Below are 22,887 nucleotides of genomic sequence, written 5' to 3'. Positions count from 1 at the left end.
TAATTTTATTTTTTTAGTTTTTATTTATTTAAACAGTAATGAAAGGTAATGCTAGCTTTCATTTCAACATCTCCCTGCTATAATCAGTTCTCACTTAATATTTCCTTTTGAGCCTATTTTTATCTTTTGTTCGGGTCAGATTTTATTTTAATAGTAGTAAAACCTAATGCTAGCAGCAAAAGGTTATGTGACAGTACAAACCCCGTCTGCGATCTATTCAGCCCTTATTTATTTTATGTTTCCTTTAAAGCATATTTTTATGTTTCTCTGAAGTCTGGTTTTAGCAAGAAAAGTGTTAGATCTGCGGACATCCCTGCTACAACAAACTACATTTTATTATATTTTTTTTTCGTGTCTATTTTTATCTTTCAAATTGTAATGAGAAGCAATGATGCTAGCAACATCGATCCAATTAATTATAATCCTACTGACAAGGCTGATACATCGACGCAGAATCCCCCCCACACATAAAATTCATCAAAATTACGAAATATTTATATGTCACTATTGTACTATCTTCCTTTCACATGATTTTCTTTACTCTTCCTTCTTCCTGCTTTGTTTGTGTTTATTGTTGCTGTCACTGGTCTTAAGGCACCTTGACCCAAAGAGGATGGAAAACTCGTTGGTGCCATTAAATTCATTTTTTTTAGATTTATTTAATTATTTACTTTGATGTAACCAAAGAACTTTGATGCAAAGAGATATAGTTTTTTCCTTTATCATGTAATTTTTTTTCCTTTGATTAATTTTCTTAATTAATAATACTTAATCCCCAACAACATCAACACTACTCTATAGAGTTTAAATCTCTCATTTGAAATTAAAGTTGCGTTCGAATCGACTCGAAAAAGTCAACTTAAAAGTTGACTTTTTTCTCTGTTGCCGTTTTATTTAGTAAAAAGTTGACCTAGAAAGTCAACACAGAATTGCGAATCGAACGCTTCAATGGCAAAAAATTTAGAAATATGAAATCGTTTAGTCTAAAGAAAAGACAAAGAAATTGTTAATAGGCCTAGTGGAAATAATCTTAGCTTTTCAGTGACCTGTAAGTAATCTTATGCATATTCCTTAGGATTTAAAGGGTTTTTTGGTGTTCTAGGCCTATCTTGCATAGGCTAAGCTTAATAAGGAATGAGAAGAAAATTTTTATGTTGTTAAAAACGTTGATTCTCAGGAAGGCAGCTGTCACATTGGTGAGTTATTCTAATATTACCAAATCTAACAGGCCTAGTTTCTAAACCAACCTATAATTTTTAGTTGAAAAAACTAAAAATTATAGGTTGGTTTGTAACTTTATATTAGCCTATAGGTTAGTTAAAAACTAAAAATTATTGGCTTCTTTTCCCAGTAAAATTGGTGCAAACAGTATTACTGGCTTTCAAATAAAGTGAATATACCACTCCATGCCCTTTTTTATCCTCTTTACAAATATAATAATTGCTTCTACCACAAATTCAGATTTAAGCACTTTTTGACCTCTTAAAAATGACCTATATGTGGGGTTATTACAAATCTGTAATAGCTTAGAAACAAATTTGGGCTATATATTTGTACATCAGGGGGTGGGGGTAAAGCATAGCATATATTAAATATGTAAACTAACCATTGGTGTATTTTTTTTATGTTTGTGCTGTTGCACTGGTGATTTCTCTTCTCATTAAAATTCAATGTGCACAAACACATAAAAAAATACAGCAAAGATTAGTTTACTTATTTAATATATGCTATGCTTTACCCCCCCCCCTGATGTGCAAATATATAGCCCAAATTTGTTTCTAATCTATTACAGATTTTTTATACCCCATATTTAGGTCATTTTTAAGAGGCCAAAAAATGTTTAAATCTGAATTTGCAGTAAAAGCAATTATTATATATGTAAACAGCATTAAAACAGGCATCAAGTGGTATATTCACTTTATATGGAAGCCAGTAATACTGTTTGCACCAATTTTACCCTTTTCCCTAGTTATATAGTCTGTATTCATTGAGATTGTTGTTTAACTGGACTTTTAACATAAAGTAGGGGCAAAATTTTACTTTGGCTACTTTTGACTATCTTTGAAAGAGGTTAGGTTAGGAAAATGAAACTTTCAGGGATGTGTCTGCAGGCTGAAGTATGTCCCAGGAAAGTATTTTGAAGTACCTACCTCCATTTCTTTTCCCTCTAAATGGTCCTGAAATTTTGGGTTATCAGTTTCTTTTTCTCTGGCTTTAGTTGTGAAAAGACAATTCCTGTTGATTTGCCATACTGTTGTTGCCATAACACTGGGTTTTCTAAATTTAGAAATAATCTTTTATGCTACCTCACTATAGGTTAAATATTTGGCAGATATTATTTATTCTCCATGAATTTTTTTTTATTGGATTTCATATGATGTCAGTTGCTTTCTGTTAAACATACATTTATTTTTAAAAATCAAGCTTCTTTTGAGAAAAAATTTGAATTATTTTTCTCTGAAAAATATCACTGAAATATAAAGTGATATAAAATATGAGAAATATGTGAGTGATATAAATATCACTGAAATTTTCTCTGAAATATCACTGAAAGGGGATAGGTTAGGAAAATGAAACTTTAAGGAATGGGTCTACAGGCTAAAGTATGTCCTGGGAAGGAATTTCAAAGTACATATCTCTACTCATTCTTGCTCTAGAGGGCCCTGACCCTTGATGACCTTCAAAAATAGGCTATCTGTGTTATAAAAGTGAAACCTTACAAAATAAATCTTCTGCTGAAATGAAGTACAACAAAGTTGTTCTCAGCTTAACAACTTTGCTCAATCCCAATTTATAGGTTTTAAAGATATGAAAAAACATTTCCTAAATTTTGAAAAAAAAAATGTTGATATGGCTCAGAATTCTACTCAAATAAAAGGAATTGAATTTTCAGAACTAAAGGCAGAGAAAAAGCAAATGGTACCTGAAAATTAAGGTAAAATGTTGTTTTGTCAAAATTTCAATAGGTACAGACCTGTCATGGAGTCAAATTTTAGGGCTCTCTAGAGGGAGAAGAAGTGGAGGTGGGTACTTTAAAATACCTTCCCAGGATATACTTTGGCCTATAGACCCATCCCTGAAAGTTTCATTTTCCTAACCTAACTTCTTTCTGAGATAGCAAGAAGTAACTCAACTAGAATTTTACCTTTTATCTGTCTGGTAAAAAACATCCTTCAAATTTTAGATATGCTCTAATTATACAGGAGCAAAAAAAAATGCTTTTTAAAATTGCCATTATGAGGTAAGATATTAGCTAAAATGCCTGTATAAAGCAAACTAGCCTACCTAGGGAGCCAAAACACTTGAATTTGCTTACTGCTTCTTCAACAGTGGCAAAAGGTCTGACAATGAGTAAAGTATGGAATTTAAGTCAGAAACGCCTTTTATGCTTTTTCTATTCTCACCAAAATAAAACACAAATCCCATGTTGACTTGCACAAAAACCTCAAGATAAGTTGTAGTAATTGGTCCTCTAGCCTGATGTAGCTGCTATTTGCTGCTATGAGTGCATAGTTTATAATGGGAGCTTAAAATTGTCTTGGCAAGCTGCATGGTTGAGTATACAACCCTCTAGGCTATACTCTCTTTCTTTATGTGCATATTATTGTTTAAAAATGATCAAGCTTCACATTAATCTCCTTTCATGACCTATAGTTGAAATTTGCTAGGGAAGTATTTATTCCACTAAAAACTCACCACCTATTTTTGAACTTCAATTATACAGCCCTGTTTTTTTTTTACCCCCCTTAAGCCTGTATCCAGTTTCTGATAGCCATTTAAATTTCATTTTGTCTGTTGCTCATTTCTTGTCAATATTACTGAGGGGTCACAGATAAGCACTAGAGTCCTCATTGATAAATAATATGTGCTTGTATATATATAGCTTGTTGCTACTTATTTTTCTCTGGGAATACAATGTTTGATGTGGCATAAACCAAAGAAAGGACCTGTAGGCCTAGAGAAAAATATGTTAAGAAAACCGATTTTTATAATTGCACAATAATTATAGCTTACATAATTTTACATGCAGTCCTGCTCTACTTTACCCCCAACCCTCCTAATATAGAAATATATAGCTGAAGTTACATGTTACCTGTTGATTCTGCCAATCTATCCCTCAACCTTTAACTCCCTGTTAATTGAAGCAATTGCAACAAAGCAAGAATGGCAGGAAAGGTAACAGGTGACAGAATACATTGGAACTACATAATTTTGGCTATATATTTGCACATTAGGCAGGTTGGAGGTAAATTATAGTATAGAGATGCATGCTTTTCCCTTTGGTATGTAGGCTAATTAGAAGGTCACTTGTACCTGATGCTGTCCCTGTTGTTATTATTTGGATAGGAAACATCCAAAGAAAGTTTCCTTTGAAAAGGAAAGGTGAGATTGCCCAAAAGTGAGATTGAATTTGTTGAAGCTTGGAGGTTTGCCCCTTCAGTCTGTTTAAAGGAAAATGGATTCATAATTGAAGCTTTGTTCATTTCAATCTTAAGGGTGACCAATATTTGTGACAATTCATTAAATGGTTGTAAAGGGATACTTTTGTTTATTCATTAGTCTTCTTTGTTTTCTAACAGTTTTTTTTTTTAATCTTTAAATTGATATCCATTTCTTACAAATTTTTATTGATACCAGAGGTCCATTTGCAAGTTTTCACCTACTTTGTAATCCCTGGTCTCACAATTACATTTAAATTTACTAAAGCTAGGACACACAGAACTCCTATCTATTTAAAGAAAATCAATGGATATAAGTAGGTTTTATTGTATTTAAGCCCTAGGGCCATGGCAATTAAAAACAAAATAAAGGAGATTAACTTTATAATACTTGACATTAAATAAGCATAATAGTCACAAAGAAAAACAAATAACAAAATTATACTTCTGTGTTCAGTTGCCAACCTGAGCAACTGTCATAAATTTTTAAATCTTGCAGAACATTCACCCCCATTACATTCACAAGCTATCTCTCATGACCCACAAAATTGTCCATACATCCACATTTCAGGGAAATGGAAGGACCATCACACTGGTATTCTTCATTTCTACTTATATTTAATGGGTTTGAAAGAAAGTTTCTATGGCTAAGTCAGTAGGCCAGTAAAGGACCTGGTGGTCCTTTAGCCAGGTAGTGCAATAGGAAGCTAAGGACCAGCCAGCCTATGCTCTTGCATGCCCTTCCTCCTTACTGTCCCTAGATTTCCATCTGTACTCATTTAAAGTTTGGCCAATTCTAGCTGAGGTTAGTCATATCACCAACCCCTATCCAAAACCAAATAAACTGGCAATGCCAGGAATTAAACCTATACACCTTGGACAAAGCGTTCCAACCCAAAGCGCCAACCACTTAGCAAGGAACACAAATTTGACTAGAGAACAATAATTATTTGAAAAAAAAATAGAAAATTGAAAAAAAATTGCTATAGTTGCCCCACTACTGTCCTATAAATGCTATAGGCCCATTTTATTTAGACAAATCAATTTAAGACAGGTATCAACAAAACTCCATCAGGGATTGTATTTGCTTAAAATACAATCAAGCTATGTGAATGCTCAGCTTTGTGATATTCTAGTCTTGAAATAATAAAAAAAAGAGAAAATTTATATTTTCTATTTATTTTTCACCAACTCATTTGAGCAAAATCATTTGTGACAGCCAAATGCCCATGGTTGGCTTAGAACCTCTCTAAATGCTCTGAAACAGCAGCAATTAAAAAAAATTATACTAATCAGCATTAAACTATCCCTTAAATTTGAACATGTGTATTTAATTTGAAAATGATGCTACTGCTAGTCAGGTTACTGTGCCGTTCCCACTGGCTCTACTGCAGTTAAAAATGGGCAGTTACCATGCAGTAACTGCAGTTACTGAAAAACCATCAGCTGGAACACACCCATAAGCAATTATATTTGTATATTATATCAATTATATATCTTATATTATTATATTATATATATATACATAAGCAATTATATCAATTATATCTGTAAAGAACATACTAAAAGGCATCAAGTAGTATATTCACTTCATTTTTAAGTCAAAATATGAAAAAAACAAAAAATTTACTCCCGACCTGCCTAATTTGCTAATATATAGCCCAAATTATATATTTTAAATGTATTTTGCCACCTTTTAGCCTACTTATTTTTCCAGTTCTTGTTTTGCCACAGTTGCTTCAATTATCAGGTACTATGGTTGAGGTATACATTGGCAGAATCAATAGGAAATATGCAATTTCAGCCTTAGATTTCCATATTAGGAGGGTTGGTGCTAAAGTAAAGCAGAGCTGCATACTTCTCTAGTGCTTAAGTATGACCCCTTAGCAATATTTGACAAGAAATGAGTAAAGGAAAAAATGCAATTTGGACTAGATGGCAATCAGGAACTGGATACAGGCTAAAGGGGGCCAAAAACAGGGCTGTATAATTGGAGTTCAAAGAACTCCAATTATACAGTGATTTTAAAAAATCACTGTATATAAGTGATTTTTTAGTGAACGAAACGCTTCCCTTGCTAATTTAGGACTTTAAATTGATTAGCCTACTGGAAAATACCTATCCTATGCAATTGAAATATTTTACATTTTCAGAGCATTAAGACAATCCATCACAATAAAAAAAAAAATATCCAAGGCATCTTGAATGGAATGACTAAAAGAAGACAAATGAAAATCACAATTTGCAATCTAACAATTAAACTTCTGGCCACACAAATTGTATTAGGATACCCAGCTCTGAAATAATTGCTCAAGTAGCTTTGCAGTAACTTTAACTAATATTGCAATAACTTTATAAGTCTTTTCTTAACCATTTTATTATCTACCTATCCCCCCACCCAGTAAAAGAAAAAAACCCACCCACCCACACAAGAAAAAAGCCAGTTTTAACTAGGGTAATAACATAGTTTTTAAGTCTATTTTAGTGCAACCTACCCAACAACAAAAATCTGGCTCAATAACTCACCATACTGGTACACAAAAGTGGTGCCTTCATCCTGGATCCATCTGAACACATACTCCATGATTACCTATAATTGAAACTTTTGCCCTCTTTCCGAGTTAACTTGAGACGAACGTACAAAATGTAAAAGTTGTTAAAAGTCAACTTTTCATTAACTTTCAGTCAACTTTTACAAATCGAACGCTAAAAGTTAACTCGGAATCACAAATAAAACGTCAGAATGCTGGTTTCAGTCAACTTGGAATGTGATTCGAACGCAACTTAAATCTCACTTCCGAAGAACCATGCCACACGAGCACAAGAGCCATCTCCAATCTTGTGGTAAAGTGGTTTTAGACTGACTCATAAAGGGGGTATAAGGTAAGGTCTAAAGGTGAGTAATACTGGGGTAGCGTTCCACTTAGATTTGGCGTGACTAATTAGGCATAGATGGACCAACTGGGCATAGATGAGAAGCATAAATAATTTGAAACACAGGCTTGGTATAAATATGGTCAGTTTTATTCAACGCAACAAACAACAGTACAATGGTCTGGCTATGTATAAGGCACAGGGAGTATTTGCCCGACGGAAATATATAGAACATAATGATAGTTAAGGACACTTACGATCGAAAAGCAATCCTAAGTAAAAAGGATCTGAGGTCACCCGAGATTAACAGGTCAACGGTGCCTTCCTGGGAGACACCTGTGCATAAGCCAAGATGTGGTTATGTCTCAAATTTTGGATGCCAGCATATATTCTGGTTTTCTAATACCTGCTGTATTCTTTGGTTAATTTTCGAACTCTTATCATAGTAAAGTGGTATTTTCAAACCTCATAATTTCATTTAGCGTCATAAGCATTTCAATTCAAATTAAATCAATTCCTGACTTAATTGGTTAAGCTTACCGTAGAACTTCCTTCCTTAATAAGAGTTGCCCTCAACTCTTCACACCTTATTTTAAGGAAAATAATTTTTAAACAATTTGAACATGCTTCTTATGGCATTCTTATTTAGTGGCTCATTTTTTTTTTCATACAAACTCGATGTATCGAGGATTGCTTCATGGGCAAGTGTAGCCTGAAACGCTCTGTCTGATCTTCAGGGTTACCGACTGTGGTGTATTTCCGTGTGTTTCTCTTTTTTGTATGCATTTTGTCTTGTACGTGTATGTGTTCTCAATACTGTATTTCTTTTGAATTCCAGTCCAAAATGTTTTTTTTATATTTTGACTTAAGGTGCTACCCAACAAGGTCAAAGATTAATAGAGGTAGAACATCAACTTGACATCGAGAGACCAGCAGTGATTGTGCTCACGCTAGATTTACTAGCTTCCAATAACCTTATTTCAGCATACTACCTTCCTTGAATTTTTTTCAATTTTTTTTTCCATTGAAGATTTATTTGTTCCTCTGACGAATCAGTTCCAATCATATCTATGCCTTCTTCCTCATCGTTTCTTGGTAATTTTTTTTCTACTCTGAAATATAGCCTATATCCATTTTCACATTACGTTTAATGTTTGGTAGGGGGGGTGTTATATATATATATATATATATATATATATATATATATATATATATATATATATATATATATATATATATATCTCTCTCTCTCTCTCTCTCTCTCTCTCTTTCTCTCTCTCTCTCTCTCTCTCTCTCTCTCTCTCTCTCTCTCTCAATTCCCAATTTTCGTTTCTTGCCTGCAGTGTTGACAAGTCTTTCATGGGTTCGATTCTGTATTTTATCTCCACTTGGTAACTTTATCAAATCTCTATAATCTTGGTTTTTCTGGACTTTAGACTTCTACATCAACGATTTAGCGACTTGAGTGGCCAAACTTGGCACTACTAGTAGAGTTCGGGGATATAAACTCCATAGCTTTTCTCTTAAGGTCATTTTTCTCGAGTTATGAGTCACTGTGTTTATGTAGAAGAGCTCTCTGTTTCGCTGGTTTTTAGCCGTTTTCTCGTTTTTGGCTTCTCTTTGGCTAACAATTTCTGTATTCAGACCGCGGGTGACTCCAGTGTATGAAATTAGGAGAAGTCTTCTGCTTCCTCTAATTTTGCTACTACTTTTTCTTTGTCATCTTGTCTAGTACCATGCTCGTCACAATTGGTTTGTTTCTCTATCCCCTAATTTGGACAAACGAATACCCTTCTTACTTTTGGTTCCTTTTTTTGAAAAAAGGGGCTGTTTTGGGGTTGTTCCTCTTCATCATTTTTATTACTGCTAGTGGTTGGGTTTAAAATAGCGATTTTATAAAAAAATATTTATAGGGTAAAATATTACAATATAAGGTTTTTTGTGGGAAAAAAAGGACATGTTTGATTCTGGATCTTCTGGACGCGCTGCTAGCTATGCATAGATGTACTGAGATTCGAGAAAACAGTGTCCCAATGTAAAGGTTATGCATAACCATCCCTGTCCTTCCCCAAGCATTAGACCCTACCCCTAATAATATCCTCCCACTAACTGCGCACGTAAATATGTGTCTATGAACCCAATAGCTCTATATGCTTCTTATCCTTGGTTATCACCATTATAGGTTTGTTTAATTAATTGTCGCTTATCCTTTCAGGTCGTATAATGGAGACAGCTAGGTTATTTATTTCTATAGAAATTAATTTTGATTTGTTTCAATATGAAGTAGAATTAGGATTCATTTAAATTAAAATATCGCTTACTATCAAACTTCGTATTACTAAGCTTTAGACAATAGAAAACTACTGTCGAATTTGAAAGAATCAGGGAAAAGGTATACAAAAAAACAGTACGCATAAAATAAATTATTAGTTGTGCTTCTGCCGCTAAAAGGATGTTCTTTCCTCATAGGAAATCTTTTTATACGGAGGCAAAACCTACAAACAGAAAAACATCTTTAAGTATTTACTCTGACTCCAATTTTTCAAATTTGAAGTACAAGTGTTGAAGTACAAAACAGGAAGACTTAGATCTTTCATCCATTTTTTACTCCACAAAAGAATATATAACAGCAATAATAGATGAAAGATCAAAAACAGAAAGTTAGACATTTAATAAAATTGTAAATAAAAAATGTATGTAACTACAAACTTTACCAATATAAAATATTTACAGTTTAGAATAAATTACAGAAAAAACAAAATTTACAGAAATATGTAAGTGGTAATTCCTTCAAAATGTTATTCCTTTCCAAGCAGGACATTAGCTAGGAATGTTATTCCTTTCCAAGATTGTACGTAAATAAGTGTCACGTTTGTAGCTTTCTTGGGTTTCCTTTCGTATCACTTCTTTTTTAACCCTTAGATAAACTATTCTCACCTCAATCCCTGCTAGTCTTGCTATGATTAATTAGAATGACAAAATAGAGAAATTAGTATGATTGGCTGGCATCCAACTATGCAGTATATTACAAATTTGAAAGTATAAAAATAAATATATTCCTGTCCTGTTATGTTGCCCTCTTGTCAAAAAGAATCTTTTGTAAAAACTCTGTAAAAATTAACTGTAATATTTGTAAAGCATAGACATTGAGTAGGCCTATATATATGGAGCACAAAGACTATCAAGATTAAGATAAATGGTTGGTCAAAATAACATTTATTGCAATTGTAATATTTTGTTATTTGCACCCTTTTGCCTGTAGTTTATTTCGAAACAATGAATTGTTAAAGTAAATGGTGATTAAATAAATGAAAAACAATTTTTAAAAATGAAAGTAAGGAGCGACATTAAAACTTAAAACGAACAGAAATTACCCCGTATATGAAAGGGGCTGTTCTCTCTTCAACGCCTTGCTCTTTGCGCTAAAGTTTGACTCTTTCTCTCAACTCTACTTTTTTTTAAAGTAAAAACTTTAGTGTAAAGAGCAAGGCATTGAAGAGGGAACACTCCCTTTCATATACGGGGTAATTTCTGTTCGTTTTAAGTTTTGATGTCGCTCCTTACTTTCAGTTAAACAAAATTTGTTTTTTGTTGTTTTTTTTTCATTTAATTTCTGAACGTATTTTAGTTATTCCATGTTTTGATTTCGGCTCTCCGCAGATGAATAATTAAAGCGAAATTTGCATATTTGTTTATTTGGCTAAATGGCTTTCCCATAATTTTGATCGTATGATTTTGAGAAAAAAGGTGGGGGAGGAGGCCCAATTGCCCTCCAATTTTTGGGTATATAAAAAGGCAACTAGAACTTTTAGTTTTTTATGAACGTTTTTGTTAGTAAAAGATATACGTAACATACGAATTAGCTTACGTAACAATCTTCTATATTCGTATGTTTCCATTACGTATATGAGAGGGTTCGCCCACTCGTCAATACCTTGCTCTTTACACTAAAGCTTAAATTTTGTCCCTTGAATCACAAAGGCTGTAGAATAAATAGTTGGAATTATTAAAAATACTGTAGTGTAAAGAATGAGGTATTAGGAGGAGGTGAACCCCTTATATGCGTAATATTTCTGCTGATTTTTAGTTTTAATGCTACTCCTTACTTCCAGTTGAAATCTTTTTTCTTATTTATTTTTTCTTTGTTTTTTTTCAATAATGCTAGAAAATACTGCGCCCCCTAATGGGGCGCAGCATTTCCCCCATGACAAATTTATCCATGGGATGTTTCCCCCACATAACCCCCTCTTCTCAACCCCCTTCCAAACCAAAAAATCCCCCTGAAAACGTCTGTACACTTTCCAATAACCATTACTATATGCAAACACTGGTCAAAATTTGGAACTTGCATCCCCTCCCACGGGGACTATGGGGGAGTAAGTCGTCCCCAAAGACATAGTTATAAGGTTTTTCGACTATGTTGAACAAAATGGCTGTCTCAGAATTTTGATCCGACGACTTTGGGAAAAAAATGAGCGTGGGCGGGGGCCTAGGTGCCCTCTAATTTTTTGGTCACTTAAAAGAGCACTAGAACTTCTCATTTTCGTTTGAATGAGCCCTCTCGCAACATTCTAGGACCACGGGGTTGATAAGATCACCCCCGAAGAAAAGAAAAAAAAACAAATAAACACGCGTCCGTGATTTATCTTCTGGAAAAAAAAAACAAAATTCCACATTTTTGTAGATAGGAACTTGAAACTTGTACAGTAGGATTCTCTAATAGGCTGAATCTGATGGTGTGATTTTCGTTAAGATTATCTATGAACCAGATGACGGGGTAAAAATAACTTTAGGATTTTGGTTTGTTCGAGTATCTGTTCCAATAGGAAGAAAATATAACAGCACATTTAAGTATACAATTGTCAAAATGGCTACTGAAAAATCAATAATCACTACATTATTATCGTTATGTAATTTTTAATCGTTTAGTCACAATTTTCGGCTATTTCTTGTGAGAAAATCCAGTGGCTAAAATCATTACATGTTTTTTTCTTTTGTATAGCACTTAGCGCTGCGTTTCTATCAACAAAAGTCGACATTTTACACAAATAATCCCGATCATATTAGCTCCAACTCGTTATATTTATGCCCAAAGATATTACACTGCAATGGAGGGACAACTCAAATAAATAATAAAGGTAGGAAGAGGTTTTTCAGCCCAAAAAAGCCTACCAATATAACATAAACCCAGAAAAATGAACCATTATTCAAATCCAATCTAATGTTGTTTTATTCACTAGGCTATTATTTTCTCAAGGGATGCAAATCCTCAAGCCCACCCCAAAGCCATGAATCTAATCACCTTTCTAATTTAGCAAGCTCATTAAAAGTTTTCCTCAGCACCACTATGTGGCTAGCCGGGCAGGATTTCCGTTTCAAACATAAAATTAGGAACTTATGACAGAGGGGGACCCTAAACCATCTCTGCACGTCAAAAGAGCTCCAGCATTTATACCCAGCTTATCCTCTCGTAAAATTAAGCTTAAAAATGATTTTAACTGTCAAGCGGTACTGAGTTAAAAGGCCCAATATTTATCTTTCTGAAATATCAAATTTTACGGTTTTATAAAGATACAATTAAATTTACACAGTTAAATCTACTATTCCTAGAGTCCTAGAGGTAAGGATACATTGAAAGTGAAAAGATTTGGATGCCAGCTTGATAAATAGTTTATCTTGAATCCTGAAAAAATTCTAGTCTATGGATCGAGAACCTTATCTAAGATCTAAGGATCTAGAGCACCGTCTCCCCGCTCAAAAAGGATGAATAGTAATATGGTACCCTGTCACTTAAACATCAGCCATATTCCATCAAAACTTAGGTGCTGTACTAACAGGGAAACTACCAAATTCAGTAAAAAGCTGTGTCGTTTACTATGCGACGATGTTTTCGAGGGGATGCAACTCCTCAATTTTACCCTGAAACCGTGCTGGTAATCCCCCTTCTAGTTAAACATTCTGATGAAAAGTCTACTTCAGCATCACTATGAGGACAAAAAGGCAAGGTTTCCCATTCAAGGATGGGGGTAGGAACTTATGAAACGGAACTTATCAGGAGCATATTAATTTTCCAAAACGGATTGATAATTGAGCCAGTATTGACCCCCACCGCATTTAAACGCCTAGACCTTTTGCCCCCTATATATTGAGCAATAAAATTTACCCCCCCCCCCAAAAAAAAAAAATTGTGACCATACCAGTTTAATACGGATGTTCTGGAAGCAAACGCAGACATACTTTTAAGTAGCCAGAAAATCAGACAGGTGGAATTGATTTTAAGTGGATTTGTGGCGCGCCATAGCTTGCCAATCAACGTCATGAAGAACCTTCCTTAAACCTTGAAGAGGGCTTTTCTGACTCTAAAATTGCAAAGAAAGTTCAGTGTGGTTGCACAAAAACCACACACGTGGTTGGTTCGATTATTGGAGAAGTTGCATTTGAAAACTTGTGCCGCCTCATGAAAAAAAAACTGCTTTTCTATAATAATTGACGTGAGAACTGATGTGAGTAATTCAAAAAGCTTAGTGGCTGAAGTTCCTCAAGTCGATGAAGTGAAGGAAGATCAAAATGGTGGATAGAAGAAAGTGGTGAAAGACTTATTCTTGAAGCTGATTGAAGTGCAGCAGTTCACAGCTGGGGATTTACATACAGCGTTAACAAACCTTCTATTTAAAGATATGGCAGTCTCAAAATAGAATCTGATCGGTTTTGCATCAGACAATGCATCTGTCATGATAGGTGGACAAGGTGGTTTGCAAGTAAAGCTTTCACTCAATTTACCGAACGTATTTATCCACATGTCATTCAATCCATTTGTGTGCTAGTGCAGCAAGTCAGAAGCTACCAAAAGACATCGAAGAATTCTGTTAGGATATTTATAATTTCATTAGTAGAAGCCTTGAAAGTGCTGGAGAGCTCATCAAAATGCAAAAAATCATGGAGCTTGACGAGCATAGAATTATACGGCATTTCACAACTAGGTGACTTTCTCGACTCCCAGCAGTTCCATGCTATCTCGAGCAGTGGGAATACTTAATACTTTTCTTTTGGCGTGAAAGCTTTAAAAAAGGGAAGAAGGCAGCCAAAGCCACAGCAATTCAGGAGAAATTGCTGTCACCAATCTTCAAACCCTGTTTTGCTTTCCTAGCATAAATGCTATCGTTTTTTACAGACCTGAATAGACGATTCCAGTCGGAGGAGACACAAATTCACATTCTCTACAATCGGGCTATTGAGATGTACAAAGCAATTCTAGGTCATTTTTTGAAGCCATCGCACAAGGAGAAAACAGAAGCATCTCTGATACAGCTCAGGGACGAATAGCATTTCCAAAATATGAAAGAAGTAGATCGTGGCAGTCGCGTAGAGGTCCTGTTTGTCAACGAACAGATCTCGTTATCAGCTGCAACTGCTTAAAAGACAACATGCAGAAAATACTTGATAGAACTGAGCAAAGAAATAAGGAAAAGGTTTTTCAGTTCGAAGCACTCATCTACTAAAACCTGAAATGCGTAGACCCAAAGACAGCAATGTCTCTCAACCGCGGGAACTTGTGCATTGTCCTACTACTCAGTAGGACAATCCCAGAAGTACTGGAAGAGGATATAAGAAATTTGCTGCTGCAAGTGGAGCTACAGTTTCTGATTCGGATTATGACCTTAATTACCATATAAATTTTTGATTGCAGTTTGTGTCCACCCGTTGGTCTCTCGGCATTTTACGCGCAGTCCTTTTTTCTCATTTTTGTTGTTTTTTTTTTATCTGGAATAAGTTGAAGTTCCTCAAATGTACTTAATTGGTTGTATTTTATATTTTATACTAAAATTTGAGCCTATATTTGGAAATGTTAGTTCAGTTCTGAAGATAAACTAAGGTTGTTGATTGTTTGTTATTGAATAGAAATTCTTCATTTTGCAAGAGTGACGCCAAAATGGTCTCCGGAGGGGAAAGGAGATCTCCAACTATCTTTTAAAGAAGATATCTGATACGTTGTTCTCTTTATTGCTATGTACTTCTACGATCGTCCGTGCGTTGCGCTTAGCGCAAAAAATTTGCATGTTGCACTACGCGTAAAAAAATAGACATGGTACAACGTTTTAATCTGTGGTGCAATTTTAGAGTGTTTTACGGTACATTTTCTTCAAATAGTCGACAACACCGGAAGAAAGCAGGAAATTCAAATATACTAAACGTGTGTACCAATATTGAAAACTTTTAGCTTTAGGTAAATATTTAGTAGGCCCAGTTGACTTTTCTGAAGTAGAAATACTAAAGAAATAAGTTTTATATCGTTAGGCCCTATTTCACGATATATCCTAACATTATGGTTGTTTTTCTGGCAGAAGACTCCCCCCTCCCTGATGCTCCCACAAATGGGAGTAAATTCAGTTAAGTGAAAAATATATTATGGTCCTCAGAAAATAAAGGGGCATCAGTCCCACTAATCATAGTTTCTGATCATTTTGAGTTTGTTTTGGATATTTACTGTGATTTCTGTTTGTTTTGGATTTCATTTGTTTATATGGTTGTTTTTCTGTACTTTTACACTTAGAAAATTATTTAACTTATTTTTTACTCCTTTTTAGCTTAATGTAGCTCTTTACCTTTCTTTAGAAAACTTGTTTTGGGGGAAAGCCTTTTTAAATTAGCCTACCAAAACTAAAAGCAAATAGTAAAGCAACAAAATTCTTACTTAGGAAAATGCAGCATGGGTATAAATGTATGATCAGTCCGCTAGATAGGAGACATGTTAAGAAAACAATTCATACTTCATAATGTACAAAATAACTCTAGTTAACATATTTTACAGCACAGGAACCTTTATCTTCATTTCTTTCACTGTATCCTACTCTTGTTTTCAAATCAAATTTTTCAATATATATATTTATTTCCCAAGTCTTGAACATTTTTTATTAAACAAAGGTCTAAGAGCTAGCCTATCTGGCTAATCTAGCCTAACCTAATTTACCAATATTTTTCTATTAATATCTTTTTGGTAGATGGCAGTGATAGTGTAAAACTTTCATATATAGACTATCTGGAAACATACAAATGGAGTCAAATCTATGATTATTTCTCACAATTGAAAAAAAAATTGCACATTGATGAAAGAAGTGAAGATAAAGGCTCCCCTGCTGAAAAATGTGTTAACTAGGATTTTTTTTTATAAAAACTTTATGAAGTAAGAATTATTTTCTTAACAGGTCTACTTATATAGTGGACTGCTCATATATTTACACCACAGTATGTTTCCATTCATTAGATTATATTTGTTTCCTCCCATTGCTGTCTATGTTTTAAATTCATTTCAAGCATTGTTTTGATAAATACATTAGCAATTTCAGATAAAACTGGGGTAGCTTACATCAAGTTGAAACTACAAAAAATTTGTTTCAAACAATGAACTTATGATGTAGTCTATGCTATGCATAGCTAGCTTATATTGGACTATTAGTTCATTTTCAGAAGAACAACCATGAATAAGGAACCTAATGATATTAATTTTAATTGTTAGGCATTTTCTATTCAGAAGAGGTTAGCCACTAAATGTTGTTAAATTTGTAGTTTACAAGACAATTTAGCTAGGATAAAAGCAAATACATCACTTGATGCCTTTTTTATGCTCTTTCACAATTCAATAGTTACTTCTAGGCAAATTTCATTTTGTGTCCTTAATGGGCTATAAAGCTCAAAACAGATCATATTGAGCACAAGGTTGAAAATGTGTTGCTCAGATATCTGGCTAGTAATCAAAAGTTGCGATTTGTAGTGGGTTCATGAATGGTACTTATCTTTTTCCTTACTCTTAATACTAAAATGTTGTTATCAAGCCAAATTTGTAGAATTCTTTTTTTAAAGAGCCTGAAGCCCCTCAAAAATGATGTTAGATTTACTGTGACATCATTTTTGAGGGTTTCAACCTTTTTATAAAAATCAGTGCTGGCCTTTGGGGGTGGTAAGTGGTGCATCTGGCCCTGAGTCTATTTGGTCCCTTGCCTAACAGGGCCAAATATGCTATAAATTACATTCACATAAGTGATTACATGACTTTTTGAGGGGCATTACAGAAAAAGCCATGGAATGTATGGCTAGGGTTTCCACATGTGGGTTTTACTGCTAAAATAAAGATTCCAACTTTTGTTTTACTGCAGAGTAGAAGAATTTTTACAGGTGTACTGCTTTCATTTTTTTTCAATGCAAAATGTCACAGTGCAAACTCTGCTGCCACTGCAAAGAATATTATATAAGTAATACAATACATGCAGTATCCTTTATTCTTGTCTTATGTGATTACTGTTTGTGAATCAGGTATAAAAGGGCAATTTTTTCTCACAAGACAGTGTTTTTTGAAACATTTTTGTAAACTTTGGTTACAACAGATTTTTTTTGTTTTGTGGCCCCATTAAGGGCTCAGAATGAAATTTGCCACAGAAATCTATTGAATTGTGATAGACCATAAATGAATTCATCAAGTGATTTATTCAATTCCATCCTAGCTAAATTATGTTAACCAGAGTAACTTTTGTTTAAGTTTGAATGTTAAAGAAAAAGTTGTTCTAAATGGTAGTCAACCAATCTTAACTATCAGCCAACATAAACTGTGCAAAATTGTGTACATCATTTCCAATCTGTCCAAGATTAGGCAAGTATTGGGATATTAACCTAAACAAGAAATCCCAAAATTTACCATGAGAGTTTTGTTATTATAGTGTTTTATTACAAAAATGATCTTGCACCAAATTGGCTATCAATTCCGTAAATAGGTCTAGTCTATTAAAGTAACTAGCTGCCAAAAAGTCGTGATTTATCACAGTAACTTGTAGGGCTAGCAGTAAATTTTGTTCTGTTTTTTAGTTAAGATTTTTGTAAATCAGTAGTGGCTGACCACATCTAAAGGAAAAATACAACAAAATAAAAGTTTTACCTTTAGGTTTTATATTTTATGCTCTTTCCAAATATCATGGTTGCTTTTTCTGTCAACACTAAGATAATTAAATGCTAACTTCATAATATGCAGCATTTTTTCTATTAGTCAGATTATTGTATTTTTCTCCATTGCACATTTGAAAATCACTTTTAATACAAATTTTATCCACCAGTTTTATTGTAGGGTAAAGGCACAAATGATTTGACAGTGTAAATTTGGAACCATTTTTAAAACAGGATAACTGTGCTTAGTCATACCATCACAGTATGGTATCGCAGTATTCAAGAGATGAGACTTAGAACACCATCTCTTGAAGTTGTTGTTATATTTTGACAATGGAAAATGTAAACACTATATCCAGTACACCCAGATAAGAAAAGAATGTTCAATTCAGTCAGGCTCTTGTTTTTTGACACAAAGTGAGCTCTCAACAATTTTTTAGCTATGTTTTCAAACTGTCATTACTTGTTTTTTTGTTGTTTTTTTGCAAAAAAAGTTGCAATCATCACCAATACATCAAGATACATTTAATGTTCTCTAAAATATAGCCACATTGGCTTTTTCTTGATAAAATTAATTAAAATGGCAGCAAATATTGTATTAACAAAACTGTGTTTAAAGTGTCAAAGACTGTTGTCTGATGTAAGGTAAAGGCACTGATGATTTGACATTTTTAATAAAAAAAAAAAACACTTTTTTTTATGCTGGAAGGCTCAATTTGAAAACTTTAGGTTTGAAGAGGGTTTCAGTATGTAGGAAAAAATAATTAGGAATCTAAGTCTTTGATTAGGAGTTTGAAGTTTTACCAGTAAAGGGTACACAGCTCTAGTTTTCTAGAATTGGAGCATTTTCACCTACAAATTTGACTGAACAAAAATTATCTGTTTTTGACACAAGTCTGGTTTTGAAACCAATTCAACATGTATTGAAATGCTTGTGGGCAGATCCTAAGGGATTTGATATGCATATTCTTTTTACTTTATTTCTCTTCAACTTTGTTTAATGTGTTAATGCATAAAACACAATTCAGATAGTAGAAGCAAAAAACTGAAAAAGTTGTCTTATGTATGGGAATAAAATTGGATAATCATATTCCTCTCAGTTTTTACAGTCCAGCAAAGATTTCTTTGTTGTTCACAGTGGAAATTGTATTGTATTGTATCCAATTAACGACGCTTCTTGACTACGAAGGTCCCTGCGTCAGCCCTGCAGTGCATTCCTGCAGCATGATTTGATCTCTGGGTCCTGTATTACCAAGCTAAGGTCAAATCCACTGCACCACCACAGGACTCACAGTGAAAATGTCATCAACATTTGGTCATTTCAAAGTTATTCTGCCATTTTAATTTACTTTACAAATTTTAGTTTTAACTATCCTTTGTCTGGAAAGTCCAGAATTTTTGAATTATGCATATTCTACTTAATATTATTAGAAATTTGTGACACCAAGAAGTTTAATATGTTTCAGTAGCATTTTGGGTGGGATAGGGTCCAAGAAAACGTGATAAGATTTCAAGAGTTTTAAGAAGTTTATTGTGATTATATTTAACTTAGTGGAAATTCTTTGCTTTGTTCAAAACATGGGGAAAATTTTGAGGGGTCACTTTTGATGTTTCTGTGACATAATTCAAGGATCATTGGTTCTAACAAAGTTTGGAAATTCTTTGCTTTGTTCAAAACATGGGGAAAATTTTGAGGGGTCACTTTTGATGTTTCTGTGACATAATTCAAGGATCATTGGTTCTAACAAAGTTCCTTGAGGAATTCCACACTAAGTAGGGAGGGGTTCATAGAGAATATTTTTGTATTTTATAGCTTGGGATCTATCAAACAGTTTGTGGTAATGAACTGTAGTAAGGAGCAACCCGGCTCAATAGTAACCAAAACTCTAAAAAATAGAATTTTGATACCAATAGCTACATAAAAAAAAAATCACATTTTAATGCTGATTTTAAATATATAAGTTTCATCAAGTTTAGTCTTACCCATCAAAAGTTACAAGCCTGAGAAAATTTGTGTTATTTTAGAAAATAGGGAAAATACCCCCTAAAAGTCATAGAATCTTAACGAAAATCACACCATCAGATTCAGCGTATGAAAGAACCCTATTTTAGAAGTTTCAAGCTCCTATCTACAAAAATGTGGAATTTTGCATTTTTTTGCCAGAAGGCAGATCATGGATGCATGTTTATTTGTTTTTTTTGTTTTTTTTTCAGGGGTGATCGTATCAACCCAGTTGTCCTAGAATTTTGCAAGAGGACTCATTCTAATGGAAATGAAAAGTTCTAGTGCCCTTTTAAAGTGACCAAAAAAATTGGAGGCCACCTAGGCCCCCTCCCAAGCTAATTATTTTCCCAAAGTCAACGGATCAAAATTCTGAGATAGCCATTTTATTCAGCGTAGTCGAAAAACCTTATAACTATGTCTTTGGTAACCACTTACTCCCCCACAGTCCCTGTGGGAGGGGCAACAAGTCACAAACTTTGACCAGTGCTTACATATAGTAATGGTTATTGGGAAGTGTACAGGCCTTTTCAGGAGGATTTTTTGGTTGGGGGAGGGGTTGAGAAGAGGGGGATATGCTGGGGGAACTTTCCATTGAGAATTTGTCATGGGAGAAGTAAATTTCCATGAAGGGAGAGCAGGATTTACTAGCATTATTTAAAAAAACAATTAAAAAATACATATGAAAAAGTTTTTTCAGCTGGAAGTAAGGAACAGCATTAAAACTTAAAACAAACAGAAATTATTACCCATATGAGGGGCTCACATCCTCCTAATACCTCGCTCTTTACGCTAAAGTATTTTTAGTAATTTCAACTATTTATTTTATGGCTTTTGTGATCTAGGGGTCATTCTTAATGAATTGGGACAAAATTTAAGCTTTAGTGTAAAGAGCGAGGTACTGACGAGGGGGCGAACCCCCTTATATATGTAATAAAAAACATGAGAATACAAAAGTTCTTCACGTAAGCTAATTTATAAGTTACGTAAAGTTTTTACTAATAAAAAGATTCATAAAAAATTTAACGTTCTAGTTGCCTTTTTAATTAACCAAAAAATTGGAGGGCAACTAGGCTTCCTCCCCCGCTCTTTTTTTCTCAAAATTATGAGAAAGCCATTTAGCCAAAAAAAAAAAAAAAATGCAAATTTCGTTTTGATTATTCCTCTGCAGAGAGCCAAAATCAAAATATGCATTGATTCAAAATCGTTCAGAAATTAAATATAAAAAAACAAGTTTTTTTAACTGAAAGTAAGGAGCGACATTAAAACTTAAAACGAACAGAAATTACTTTGTATATGAAAGAGGCTGCTTCCTCATCAACGCCTCGCTCTTTACGCTAAAGTTTTTTACTGTTTTAAAAAGAAGAATTGAGAGAAAGAGTCAAACTTTAGCGTAAAGAGCCTCTTTCATATACAAAGTAATTTCTGTTTGTTTTAAGTTTTAATGTCGCTCCTTACTTACAGTTAAAAAAACTTGTTTTTTTTTTATTTAATTTAAAAGAAAACATATACAAAATTTACTAATAGAGGGTCTACTTCACAGTTATTCAGTGATAAATGAATTAGGATGTTGTGATCAGCCATGTTAAATGCTTAAAAATATGAACATGGTATGCGGCCAAGTGGCAGCTCCTCAGATGACGGAAAAATCTAGCATCAAATCAGTAGAACTACAGTTTAAAAAAAAATTCTTATGCTTTTCATGTCAAATATTATTTGAAATGATAATCACCATCTGTTTTACATGTTCAGGAAGTTTCAACAAAGTCACATCATACATGTTCAGGAAGTTTCATCATATTTTGACAGGGCCTGTTGCTGTTGTCAAAAACTTCAATAAGGTTACAAGGTATTCTCAAAAGTAATGAATCTCATGATAGAAGCCAATATCCACACTTGAACTTTGCTGAAGGAAAATTTGTAGTTGGCCTGGTATTCCACTACATCAGACAAGAATTTTCAACACTTGGAACATAGTTTCGTCGATATAATATTCACTGTCATTTAAATCTAGTTTTATCAAGAAAAGGCTAACCTGGCTACATTTTAGAGAAGAGCTGATGTCTCTTGACACATTGGTGCTGATCCCAACTTTTGTTTTGCAAAAATGATCATTTGATGACTGTTTGAACATTATGTAGCCAAAAGTTGTTGGGAGCTCATTTGGTTTCAAAAACAGGAAACTGATTCAATTGAATATTGTTTTCTTATCTGGGAGCATTGGAAATAGTGTCCAGGTTTCGCATCGTCAAATTATAACGACGACTTCAAGAGATGGTGTTCTAAGTCACAATTAAGCAGAGTTATCATGTTTTAAAGGAAAATTTTGACAGTGGTTCCACAATTGCACTGTCAAATCATCAGTGCCTTTACCCTAATGGAATACCAGACTGACTAAAAATTTTCCTTCAGCCAAATTGAAATGTAGATATTTTCTTCTGTCATGAGATTCATTTCTTTTGAGAATATCTTGTAGTAAATTGGTCAAAATTTTTGACAGACAGCAACTGGTCCTGTCAAAATATAGGTGACTCTGCTGAAACTTCACTGAAACAGATAAAAAACAATTGGTGTCAAAATTCAGAGGCCCTCTGATGAAAACATAGTTGTTAAATTTGTGGGTACTTTCCCAACAACAACAGA

The 22,887-nt window shown here is 33.8% G+C and overlaps 1 protein-coding gene across 1 annotated transcript in view; it reads left to right on the top strand.

The window, feature by feature from the left end:
• The first annotated feature begins 15,470 nt into the window (after window positions 1-15,470).
• The window catches only part of LOC136033786 (tether containing UBX domain for GLUT4-like), a 54,599-nt gene continuing 47,182 nt past the window's right edge, over window positions 15,471-22,887 (top strand). The window contains exon 1 of the mRNA XM_065714688.1: window positions 15,471-15,504. The gene's annotated coding sequence lies outside the window, so the exon portion shown is untranslated. The remainder of the gene's footprint in view (window positions 15,505-22,887) is intronic.

This window comes from Artemia franciscana, chromosome 12 (genome assembly GCF_032884065.1).
Source record: "Artemia franciscana chromosome 12, ASM3288406v1, whole genome shotgun sequence".
Taxonomy (NCBI): Eukaryota; Metazoa; Arthropoda; class Branchiopoda; order Anostraca; family Artemiidae; genus Artemia; species Artemia franciscana.
This window is presented reverse-complemented; position numbering and strand designations above follow the sequence as displayed.